Below are 12,591 nucleotides of genomic sequence, written 5' to 3' on the forward strand. Positions count from 1 at the left end.
TCAAATACCACCAAGGGAGTGCGAAGGAGGGAATGAGCGAGCAAGGGAGGGAGGTGAAGGAAAAGTTGCAGGCCAGGGAGGGAGAGCAGGTTTAACAAAGACAGAGCGAGAGAGGGGACAAAAATGGAGGGGGGAGATTAAGAAAAGATGAAAATGAGATGAAGAGGTGATGAGTTAGGATGAGGGAGGTGTGTGTGATTCTACAAAGAGAGGTGGTGCAAAAGAACGAGGTGCAGAAGGATCACTAAAAATGAATAGGATGTATTTGTTCAACAATCTCTTCCTCTTAATTACCCTCTGTGTTGTTCTCCCTCTCCTGCTCTCTCTCTAAGGCTCAAATCATAAGCTCATAATGACGGGATGTGGTCTAGGATCCATTTAACACCCGTTTCAGACCAGCGGATGAGTCCAGATAGAGGGGCTTAGACAAAGTAACTATGACTGATTGCTGAGCCTGGTGACTCCAAGGGACATCCTCTTTGTAATTCTCTTAGTGTAGCATAATATCATTTATCCCACAAATAGACATGTGACCCTGCAGTACCCGTGTCACTAAGAGTTCAAGACTTGGGGAGTGCACTCAAAGGACAGGACACACATTATTATCATTATTACACACAATGTGGTTATAGCGCATGCATAAACATACATTACTCTTTACTCACATGCCTGTGCTCTGCACTGATGGCGCTACATGAGCACAAGCGCACACAGACACAGATAAGAAACGTCATTCACAAATATACACACATGCTCATTACATATGCATAACCAGCATACAGCGTCGAGGCATTGCTGACTAATAGAAGCACTCTATGTGCCCTGCAAACATAAGCGTGTTATCAGTGATGAATTCCACCACACCTACCCACCTTGACAGCAGTCCAACCAACAGCCTCCTCGGCTGCTATCTGCCCTCTACAGCCTTGCTCCTGGGCTGTTTGGGAATGAGTGGCAGGTGTGTGTAAATGCTGGTGCCGATATGTCACAGGCACCAATCTGCAGTCCCCGGGGATTCTACTGGGAGTTCAGCCTGAGTATCACACCGCGGAGAAAACAATTTCTGCTGCCAATACTCCGGCGCAGATGAGAAATGTTTTAATATTTGCAACTGCTTTATGGCCGCGGCTGTGACAGTGATGGAGAAAATGTCAGCTTTTTCCACCCTTAAATGCCACTCTTTGTCTCAGTCTGTTTCTTTTCATTGATCTCTGCCTCTGCCTTGGAATCAATAAGGTCCACCAAACAGTCGCTTGTCTGAGAATGCATTGCTGCTCTCAAACCTTTCAGCGATACAGGATTTCGCACTTTACTTTCTTTGCCTAATTAGTTATCCAATAAGGGGCCCAGCTTGTGTAAGGCAACATGTACAAAAGGAGAAATAGCATTGTAATTCCACAGCTTATTTAGCTGTCAGTCAATGGAAAGAATGTGTGCCCCCCCACCACCAGAGAATAGGCTAATGCAGACATTGTGTTTGGGGAAATTTGTATGCTCACTTTATGTTCTTTGGCTCTCAGTTGTGGTTTTGTGTGTTTTGTCTAACTGCAGGAACATTTACTCCACTAATAGCAGCACAAAAAAGACAACAATACTTGCCTTTTCCCCTCCAGCTACTCCAGAGCTCAGCAGAGGCTTGTCAATAGTAACTGACCCAAACTTGCACCCTCACAGGTTGAAGGGTAATTCAGTCACTGTTGCCCCTCAGCTGCAGTCCCTCTGCGGCTCTTCCCCCCTGGTGCTGCCGTAAAAGAGGGAAGAACAAAAGAGACAGAGCAGTAACAGTTTAAGGCTTGACCAGGATGGAGGATGTTCTTCATCAACCCTTAGGAGTAGACTGCTACTGCTACCTGTGTCAATCCTGATCACATATCTGTGATGTCAGTTAAATAGACACAGGAAGTGATTTAAACAGAGTCTTTTTTTAAAAAGTCACATACACATGTCACCGGATGACAAAAAGGTTAAGATTAAAATGTGAGCAACAATAGGTCCATTTAGCTGAATCGTGGATTCTGGGGTCATTCAGGGGACGTCAGGAGAGTGATGATATAATATAACGCATCACTTCCCTTACATGTTGACAGGGCAGACAATTAAAGGTTTGTTCTCACAAGAAATGTCTTTCATTCCTGAGGGTTATAGGAGGAGGAAGAGGAGGGGACATGAAATTGATCCCTCCTGAGACCTACTGGACAATAAATTGTCATTATAGACATGTGTCGATACACACACACTCACGCTCAGTGTTCGTACTGTATGACGGCATACAAAAACACAGAGAATTCATAAGATCATATAATGTAACAATAGATACACAGTAACTATTGTTATTCATCTTTCATGTAGAAAGGAAACATATGTATAATACCTGGAAGCACCTAACTCTTTAGTTACTGCAGGAAGTTACAGGTTAATGTTTAACCAAACAGACCACTTACTGTAAAGGGCTTTACAGCTCAATTTAACAATTCACATGTTTTCCCCATAGTCTACTACAGTTCAATCAATATTTACAAGCTGTCTTCCAAATACTTTGTCTGACCTTTCATGTTATCCTGACTGTCAATGTACAAGCAAACAACTTGTTCTCCTACAGTACAACAAAGAAGAGAGAGCTTTTAAACAATAAATGGCCCAAAAAGAACCACAGTTTGGTTTATACCCAATACATTTTCTTTTAACCCTTTAAAGGAACTATTCCACATTTTGGGAAATACACTTATTCTCTTTCTTGCTGAGAGTTAAATGAGAAAATCGATACCACTCTCACATCTGTCCGTGATATATAGGCAGTTACAGCCAGAAGATACACACAGCTACCCTGTTCGAAGGTAACAAAACACACCTAGCGGCATCTCTAAACCTCACTAAATAACATGTTACATCTCTGTGACATACCAACAAGTTGTGGGGTGTTAGATGCTGGACTAGTTCTTGGCCAGGCACAGTAACTTCCTGGTGTGGTAAATCCAGAAGACAACAACTTGAACATTAAACAAAAAATATATAATTTGTGAACCTCAGAGGTGCTGGCCGCAACTCTGGACAGGCAAGCTGTCCTGCTGTCAGTCTTTATGCTAAGCTAAGCTTAGCTAAGCTAACAGTCTCATGGCTGTAGATGCATTAATAATGGGCTGATATGAGAGTGGTATTGATCTTGTCATCAAACACTGAGCAAGAAAGCATTGCGGAAAAAAATCAAACTGTTCTTGTCAGGGGGCTACCCCATGCCTTCATTTAAGCAAGTGGTAGCATTGGTATTAGCATGCTAAGCTAACCTTATTATCATAGGACTGTTAGCATTAGCATCAATAGCACCAATGGACACATGGCTTGTCATTTCATGTCATTTCAATTCAGTTAATTTAAGTACTAGTGGAAAGAGTAGAAATCATGATTAGATAAATACAACACATACACAATTCATTTCAAGTCATTTATTATTTTAAGTTATAGGCGGTACCCCAAGGTCATCCAAATGTTTGCATGTTTCATTCACCTGTTCTCATCTTCAAGCAGGGATCTGGGTCAAAGTGGCAAACAGGATTGTGAGCCAGTACAGAGTGGTGTACTGGAGTACCTAAAGTTTTCTGTTTGGAGAAGCTTGTTCAGCATTTAACATTTAATTTCTGGTTTTATAGTTGTTAAATTGTGTATTGAGGTGCCAGAAATGTTTGGCAATGTTGAGGTAGCATAACGGTGTTTGACTGATTTCCAACTAACTTTGGTTTGTCTTGTAGGATGGGCTTCCAGTATAACGGAAGGAGGCAGAGGCTCCTCTGGGCAGAACATCTGTGGCCTGGAAGGATGCATGTCCAGAGGAATCCAGAGTTTGAATTTAGTTTCCTTGTGTTTTTTATTTTATTTAAATTTTTTTGATATATTTTTGCAATAATTCACTCTTGCACTACTGCACTTTTCACATGACTGGTGAGGAAATAAATTGAAGTACCAGGTGAAGATCTCTTGAGTCCATGTCTCCTCCTTCCAACATGGGGCTAAACATTACAGGTCCCTGAAGACTCAGCCCCTTGTAGCTTAGCCTTAGTTTTGTCCCAGTATTTTTAAAGTTTTGTGTGTGTTCAGTGTACTCTGCTGTGCGATGTACCTGGATTCATTTTAAGATCAAGTTTTATATTTAGTGCGAAGACCCTTGGAGTCACCATTTTCATATTTCTCTTGATTCTGAATAAAACTACACAAACAGGGATCAATTTCAAAAGGAACTGACAATATGTCTCAACACCACAAATAAATTGTTTATAATAATCACGACAGAGTTGAAGTAGAACCACTCTGAGCTTCAGAAAGGTAATTATTTTCATTGTATAGTATTGTCAGGTTTCTGATTTTGTTTACCCTGTAAGTCTTCGTGAGTTCAAAAACATGTTTGACAAAGACTGTTTTAAAAACTCATTGATATTCTCTGTTAAGATTCAATAACTTAAAGAAAGTGTAATTTTCTATGACACACAGACACAGCCACAGACCCACACTCACGAGGCATGGTCCTCGAGAAAACATGAGTAAGAGAAACTGACCGTGTTTGTACACAAGGTCTTCAGAACACTTCAGTTAAAGTGCTACAGCTTGTCAAAGCAGCCCAGTGTCAGGTGACAAGGCATCACGCCGCCACAGACAAAAATGGCCCAGTAATGTCTCAGCCGATGAACCACGGGCCACAGCTGAGTCCAAACAGCAGCCTGCTTCTGTCACTGTCTGTTAATGTGTCTCCACATAAACACCTACCTTAACTACGTTCATGCTTTACTTTCATGTGACCTGCTATCGTCAGCTCGCTTTGGGTTCTGATTTTGGATGTGTACTGGTCAGGCTTAATGAGACCATATTACATTGTTTTGGGTCCATGTAGGAAATTAAAAAAACACATTTTATAGCCAAAAACTCATAAATTGGAGGAAGTCCACAGTCTTTTTTAGATGTGTCAATATAAAGTGTACAATTTAAAGAGTAATTAAATACAACTTGAGTCATACTTTCATAGTTTGTGCCATTTTCCATGCCTTTACTATTGGTAATAAAAATATTGACCATTAGTGGAATGGACCTAAGCACATTTACTCTAGTACTGTTTTTAAAAGTATGCCTACTTCATACTAAGTATTTTATGTTTCATGCTACTGTGTACTTTAATACATTTAAGGAGGGACTTATTGTACTTTTCATTTATCTGAGCTATAGTTAGTAGTTAAATTGAACTTTGGATCATTCTTAAAAACATGAATTATTTTTATAGATTAAACAACCCAACAGTTAATATAGTTAGAATTAGTTTAGCTTCCAACAACTATAACATGCAAATGCAGCTTACATAGCAATCAATCAGTAAAAATAAAACCATATTATAATACATGTATAATAATTTAATAGTGAGAGGGGCCATGATGAGTTATTTTACTTTTGATACTTTCAACTTTATTTCAGCTTTTACATTTACTTAAATATTACTTTAACTACAAGACCTTTACTTGTAACGGACCATTTCTGCACATTGTAGTATTTCTACTTTCAATTAAATTAAAGATCTAAATACTTCTTCTACCACTGACACTGTCAATTGTTTGCATTAATGTTGCTGTATAGTCCACTGGGACAAGAAACACAAGAATTCAGACAATCACAAACATTTGTAATAAAACCCCAGGTTAGCTATTGTTATTTGAATGAGAAAACAAAAGCAAACAGTAAATTATTACTCAAATTGTACGTCATAAACATCCGTGACACATTTCCTGGTTCAACTTTGAATTACTGAACTTATTGTAGTTAAATATGCACATCATTTTCCCGTGCAGTGAGGGATTTTTACTGACAATAACTTTCTACACTTTAATTTTTACCTCCTAAAAAGTCCTATAGATAATCTGGCTAAACTGTTGTCTTGTTTACAATCTGTCTGATCACGTGACCACTTGTGTTTCTTTCTCTGTCTGACCTTCACTGTGTTCCCAGATCTCAGCAGTTACTTTGGTGAGTACAGTACAATCATGGAAAAAATTAGTAAATTAGACTCAAATTGTAATAAATCCAAATGATCCTCTAAGGACAATTGAGTCGTCTTCCTGTAAATTATAATATGGTTTTATTGTGTTTGCTTCAGCACTCAAACACCCACAATAGCCACATTCAGAATATGATCCTGGTGTCTGACTCGTGACGGCCTTTGTCATTTCATTGGCTTTTGCTTGACTATGAACAACAATATGTTCCTTTTTTGCAGCTAAAACAAAAGAAAATAATAGAAATCTAGTTTAATCTAATTGAGCAAACAAATCATCTTTTAGGGGAAAGACTGATTGAATAACATTTGAATGCTAACATGTTTCCCCTCTGCCACGCATCTTCATAGTATTCTGCTTAATCCTCTTTTCCACAGTCTAGTCTGAAAAAGGCCTTTCACTCTGTGGCCTAAGGGACATGAATAATTGTTGATACAGAGGCTGTTTCATAAACTCCTAGCACAGTAATCACACTCTGACAGATGTAGACCTACTGCATATAATCACACACATACACACACATACACACACACAAATAGAAAGAAAGAGATTTAACCCCCTCTGTCTTTTCCCAGTGACTCACCGCTCATATCAGCATAATGACCGCAGACTGATCCAGCCCACAGGGGCTGAGGGTTGGAGCAACACACTGGATTCTGTATAAACAATAAACGGCGTGTGAGTATAGTCTGCATGTGGTGGTGAACTAGTGTGTGTTTCACATCGTAAAAGGATACTCATAGTCCACAGAGGTTGACCATACTGCACTGATCTAAAAACAGGCCTGCTGTTGATTACAACAGATTCCAGAAAATGTTTCGTTTTTCACATGAAGGGCTTTCAGTTCTAGAGAGCATCACTTCAATCCTTTACACCTCCTCAAACTTCAAATTTTCTGTTATTGCTGTAGATTATGAAATGAATGACATTTGACCAAATGCAGAACAATAGCTTGCAACCTAACCTTTTGTCCCTTGCTAAGTGGCAGTATCCTGGTATAGATTCTAGGATGATGAAGCATGAATAGTAATTGTTTACCTGCAGTTGGTACAATGTCAACAGACTAATCCATCACATGGACCCTGTCTACTTATTTATAGACAAGGGGAATAAATCAGGCGAGTGGATGAAAGTTGAAAAGACAAACACAAGGACACAAATAGGAGTCCCATAGATAATCCTTTAAACATTTTTAATCAAGACGTCAGCAACAGGAAAGATGAATGAAGCATCCATCTATCTGTAATTAAACTTGTGCATCATCATAATGTAGATATAATGTGATAAACAGCCTGACAGTGATATACTGATACTAATAGTGCAGTGAGTGATTTGAGCTTCATCATCGCTTGAAGTTTGCATTGTAATACAGAAGGTAAATAATTCTAGCTATATTGGCATTATTGGTTTACATTGTGAAACATTGCAATGAATGATATAAACTACTGCGCATCTTATAGGTATGATGTAATGTTGAAGAACGAATGATTTTAATTATCAACTCAAAATTAAATTTCTGATAAAGCCCAAGCAAACAACTCCTATAAATATGATAAACAGTTATGATTAGGATTCCTTACTGCAAATACTTCAAAATGTAGACAATCATCTTACTGTAACATCAGACCAGTGGGAATCAACACTTCCCTGGAAGACAGTGTCATAAAAACCTTCCTGGGATTTGGCAGAAATTATGAACTTTAAAAAAAATAAATAAATAAATAAAAGGAAAAATGTTTATCTTGTGATCCCTTTGATTCCCACTGCTCACGAACCAGATGGCTCTCCTTCGTTTATGGGAAAAGCCCCCTCGTTTGTTTATGCACAAGAGATAAGGAAACGAGTAGGCTATTTATGAGGAAATTGAGCATGCGTCAATATTTTCCACAGGAGCCTCATTTTGAAATTTTAAAGTGTGTGTCATTTTCTTTTGTGTCTCCCACGCTCTTTGGTATGTGCTGTCAGAAGGTGTTCTCTCCAATGTCTTTTTCATCAAATTCAGGGAACAGGAGACGGGACAACACCTTTAGACACTCAGACATACAGTATGACGGCTGGAGAAGGAATGCAAAGAGACAGGAAAACAAAAAAAAAATCCCACTGTTAATCTTTGCCAAGTGTGCTTCCTTCACTGCGAGATGGCGCAGATTTAAGTTGATGGGCCTGATTCTATCTGCTCCAAAAAACTCCTGGTGCAATGCTAACTTTCAATGTCATTGGATCTGTCTGTGCGTTAGGAGAAGGGCGGAGCAGGGGTGTGTGTGTGTGTGTGTGTGTGTGTGAAGGGGGGAGGGCTGAGATTACAGTGAATGTCACCCTACCTCCTCTCTCAATCATCCACTTCCAATCCATCGCCGTCCCGGGGTTTGTGAGACAGCTTGGCGATGATGCCAGTAAAATGGGATCAATAGCATAGGGAAAAACGGACCAGACAATCTCTTACCCCCTTGAACTTCTGTACCCATGATTGATTTGTCCCCTGCCACAGCAGAGGAGACATTAGAGACAAGAAACATGTGTGTGGCCGCACATGTGTGTGTGTTTGCGCACCTGTGTACGTGTGTTGAAAGCATGTTTTTTGCAAAAGTGTGATGTCTGCGTGTGCGTGTGTGTGTGTGTGTGTGTGTCTGTTCTCAGTGATTGATGATCTGAAGCACACACACATCATCAGCAAGGCATTTGCGAGGTGTGTGAGTCAGGAGCTGTCATCCCCCTCAGTCTCCCCAAGCAGAGGCCTCGGCTGCTGATTTATAGTAAATCATTAAAATCTGCTTATTATTGCAGCAGCTCATCACCCTCCCCCTCCCTCAGTCCCCGTAACCAGCCCCTCCCCCAAAAAACTTGCCACGCCACTGCAGAGGTACACATAGAAGGAGATCCTCTGACCAGCTCAGTGACACTAACTTATACACACAGGGTGATGGTCAGCAGGTTCTGGCACATTAAATCCATTTCTGACGCCTGTTTGAAAATAAATATACCAGATGTCTTGTTTCATAAACATCGGCCGAGGAAACCAATGAAAGAATCTGGCCGTGTCCCTGTACAACAGCTGGAGCAGAGCGGGCATATCTATCCACAAAAAAACAAACAAAAAAAGGGATGAAGAAACTTTCATATGGGCACTCATGCTCACATACACACACACAACCCCCCCTACACACACACACACACACACACCTGCACACCTACTGTCTTCTGTCTATGAAACTGAAAATGTGATGTGACTTGAACAATGACAGGTGTGTTTGTCAAGGATGTGGCTGTCACTTCAAATCAATGGATGGGAGCATCTTCCCAGGGAGACTTTCCACTTCTTAGGGTTTGACTGGCTACATTGCGCTTCAGTGCAGGTTGGAGAACAGTGAGTTGTCAAAGTGGCATTCAGGGAGCCCTGCCTAAGCGTCATCAGATCCAAAATAAAATCACCAAAGCAGCTCATTTTAGCTTTTATTTTATCAGGCAGTGTATAGGATCCAATGGCCATTACATACTGACTCATGTAGTGGTAAAGGAAATCATTATCTGAGCGTCTATCCATCTGATGATTGTTAGCATGAACAAATCCGAGTATCACTGTTTTAGAGTCGTACTATTCAAGCAAGTTGTGTAGGGCACAGAATGAAATGATAATAATCATTTCCACTGAATAACTCAAGAGAGAATCACAGCTTGTCTATTGTCGCTTTGCAGTGCGTGGTTTGTCAAATGCTTTTCAATTACAGCCTTTAACTTGAGGCACTATCACATCCCCATGAAGTGATTTTAATGGAGTTTGGTGCAAATGTTTGTTATGCGAGACAGGTCTTTTCAGCGGAAAGCAAAGAGAGAGAGAGAGAGATATGAGGGGAGGCTTGAAACTCAAATGAACTTTGGGGCGATAACACGACACGAGCAGCTGAGCAGCGAGTAGTTCTGGGCTTAAATCTAGTCACTTCCTGTCGCTGGTATTTAACTGAACATGTGTATTCTACGATGTGAGGAGGGTTCCATTCCTACATGTGCACATAAAACTGAAAACATGAGTGCTGGCATCTGATTTGGCAGATACAGCATTCTGGGGCCGGATTGCTGTTTCCAACACCCCCAGTCAGTCTGTCCTGTCCCACTTTTCTCTCCCAGCCCTCCCTCTCTCCCTCTTTTTCTCCCTCCCTGACAGATACAGTATAACAGCCTCCTCTCCATTCTGTCTCTGAAGCTCCTGGATTCTCAGAGCACAGGTGCAGGACTGCAGGGCTACAGGCCCTGGATGCTGAAACAGGAGAGGCGAGCAGGCACACACGCAGAATTACAACGCCTCCATTTCTCACACTGACATAATCCCCATGTTTTATTTGTCCCCTTGTAATTCTTTTTATATCTTGGGCTTATGTTCTTTGGCATCCATTCAATCCCAGCCTCAGGACACAGGGCTCTACCAGGCCCATATGTGTGCCTTGCTCCAGTTAACGCATATTAGTTCCTTTGTAACTGTGACTAAACTGGCACGTCTCAGCTGGGAGATGTGCCGTCTTTGACTGACAGCCCATGTCTGGATCCTGTACTTTGAGTCTCACGCAGACTTGTCAAACACGGGCTCTGTCAAAGCATCCCTCACTCTGCTGTCAAGCACAGGAACCTCGGAGAGCTGCAGAGGGTTCACAGCTCTGACCACAAGTCTCTGAATTACCTTACACTTTGTGTGTGTGTGTGTGTGTGTGTGTGTGTGTGTGTGAGAGAGAGAGAAGTAGAGAATTAATATTATCTTAAAGTCTGCTGTTCCTCAGTGTTTCTTATACAAAAGCTGAGTCTCAGATGCATGTTGCTGGAGTGTTCCTTCTTCTCCTAGAGAAACAGAAAATCCTAAGGGAAATACGAAACATTTTTCATGCTTGCGTTTTGGCAAGATTGCCTGGGAGAGAAAAAAATCTGAGACTTGTATACCCTGATCAGATCAGTCACTAAAATTACATCGAGAGAGCTTTTCCAATAACAGCTTGATATTAGGACTTCAGCGCAGTGTTGATGTATGTTGTCGGCGGAGAAAATCTGTTAAGTCTGTGCCATGTGAAGCCAACAGTCTTAAATATTGTTTTCACAACTGTGCAAGCTAATTACCTTTAATTTTTCATCTGTGCTCCAAGGGTTGTAAGAGACTGTGATTAGTGATTCATTACTTCTCATTACCTGGCCTGTCAAACTGTTTCCTTTACTTATTCAGGCTGATTAGCTGTACATGACCCGCCTCTCTCAATGAGGCTGAGAAAGAGACCTCAAACATGGTTTGCATATCAGCAACTGTAAACACTAATAATGATGAGAATGATAATGATGAGTGGATGAGCATGAAGAACACAAAAACAAGAAGAAGAAGAGGATTATGGTGATCATTTTCACGAAGAAGAAAACAAAAAGAAAGAACAAAAGATAGAAAGATTGGTTGGTTATGTTTATAGCCAATTAGCATGTTTCAAAAGTTTACTTCACTTAACACCTATTATGCATCAAATGACACGATACTGATCTGAGGTTGTTGGATAAACCCCACGCTGACAACCTGCGAGATGACGTGCCTGCCTTTTCTCCAGAGAAGGGTTATTTATAGGTGTCAGAGAATGAGGATTGATTTACTGCAGGTAAACAGGATGTCATTCTCAGCAAAAGGTCAAGGTCAGCCAAAGCTTGGGTGGATAAAATACAGCAATTTGGCATCTGTATTTCACTTGTCTGCCAAGCCAATCAGGCTGTGAAGACATGACAGAACTTCACAACATGCAAAATGCCTTTTAAGATGACAATGACACGATGAGTCCTTGAGTTCAAACGTAAAACAACAGTAGGAACAAAGGGGGGGGGGGTTGTACACTAGAAAGATGAGCCCTTAGAAAGCAGCAAAAAGCCAGAGTATGACATTGACTATGGTAGTGAGATGTTAACTAAAACATTCATCACCATTAGTAGTAATTAACAAACTTCCCCAGCATTAATTAAAGGGCCTTGCTTTAAGGGAAACTGCACTTAATTAGGAGGTTTGACAGGATGAGGCCTTAGGGATGATCCATATCCAGAGGGCTGTTGAAGGGGTACAAGTGACAGAATTTCCACAAAGCTGTGAGTTTTTAGAGCATTTCCTCCACTCGCTACAAAACTCTGTGCCCTTGGTCAACTCACAAGATGGTCTGGTCTGGCCTGATTCAGCTTGCCATGGCTCTGAAAAACTATTGACAGGTATGACAGGCCTCCGATTAGCCAGTCAGCTGGAGGCCCAGACCTTGTCACCTGTCAGGTAGAGAGATGAAGGGTGAGTGAGCAGAGGAGGAGGAGGAGGAGGAGGAGGAGGAGGAGGAAGAGGGCGGAGGGATAAACTTAAGGGGAAAAGAGAGAAGAGTAAGGATTGGTGACAGTGGCATTCAGCGCTGACATGGTAAACACAAATATAAGTAGCAGCAATAAAAAACACATGTATATCAGGCCTGAGTCACCTGCAGAAGTGTTTGTGAAGCACTCCATTACAAAAACAAGAGGGTTTGAGGATGACAAATGTGTACCCAAAGAATCTGTGATTGGATCGGGGATTAAGGGGCTGTCG

The sequence above is a fragment of the Micropterus salmoides genome, unplaced genomic scaffold (genome assembly GCF_014851395.1).
Source record: "Micropterus salmoides isolate LMB-PRFRI ecotype aquatic unplaced genomic scaffold, ASM1485139v1 Ms_hic_scaffold_8, whole genome shotgun sequence".
NCBI lineage: Eukaryota > Metazoa > Chordata > Actinopteri > Centrarchiformes > Centrarchidae > Micropterus > Micropterus salmoides.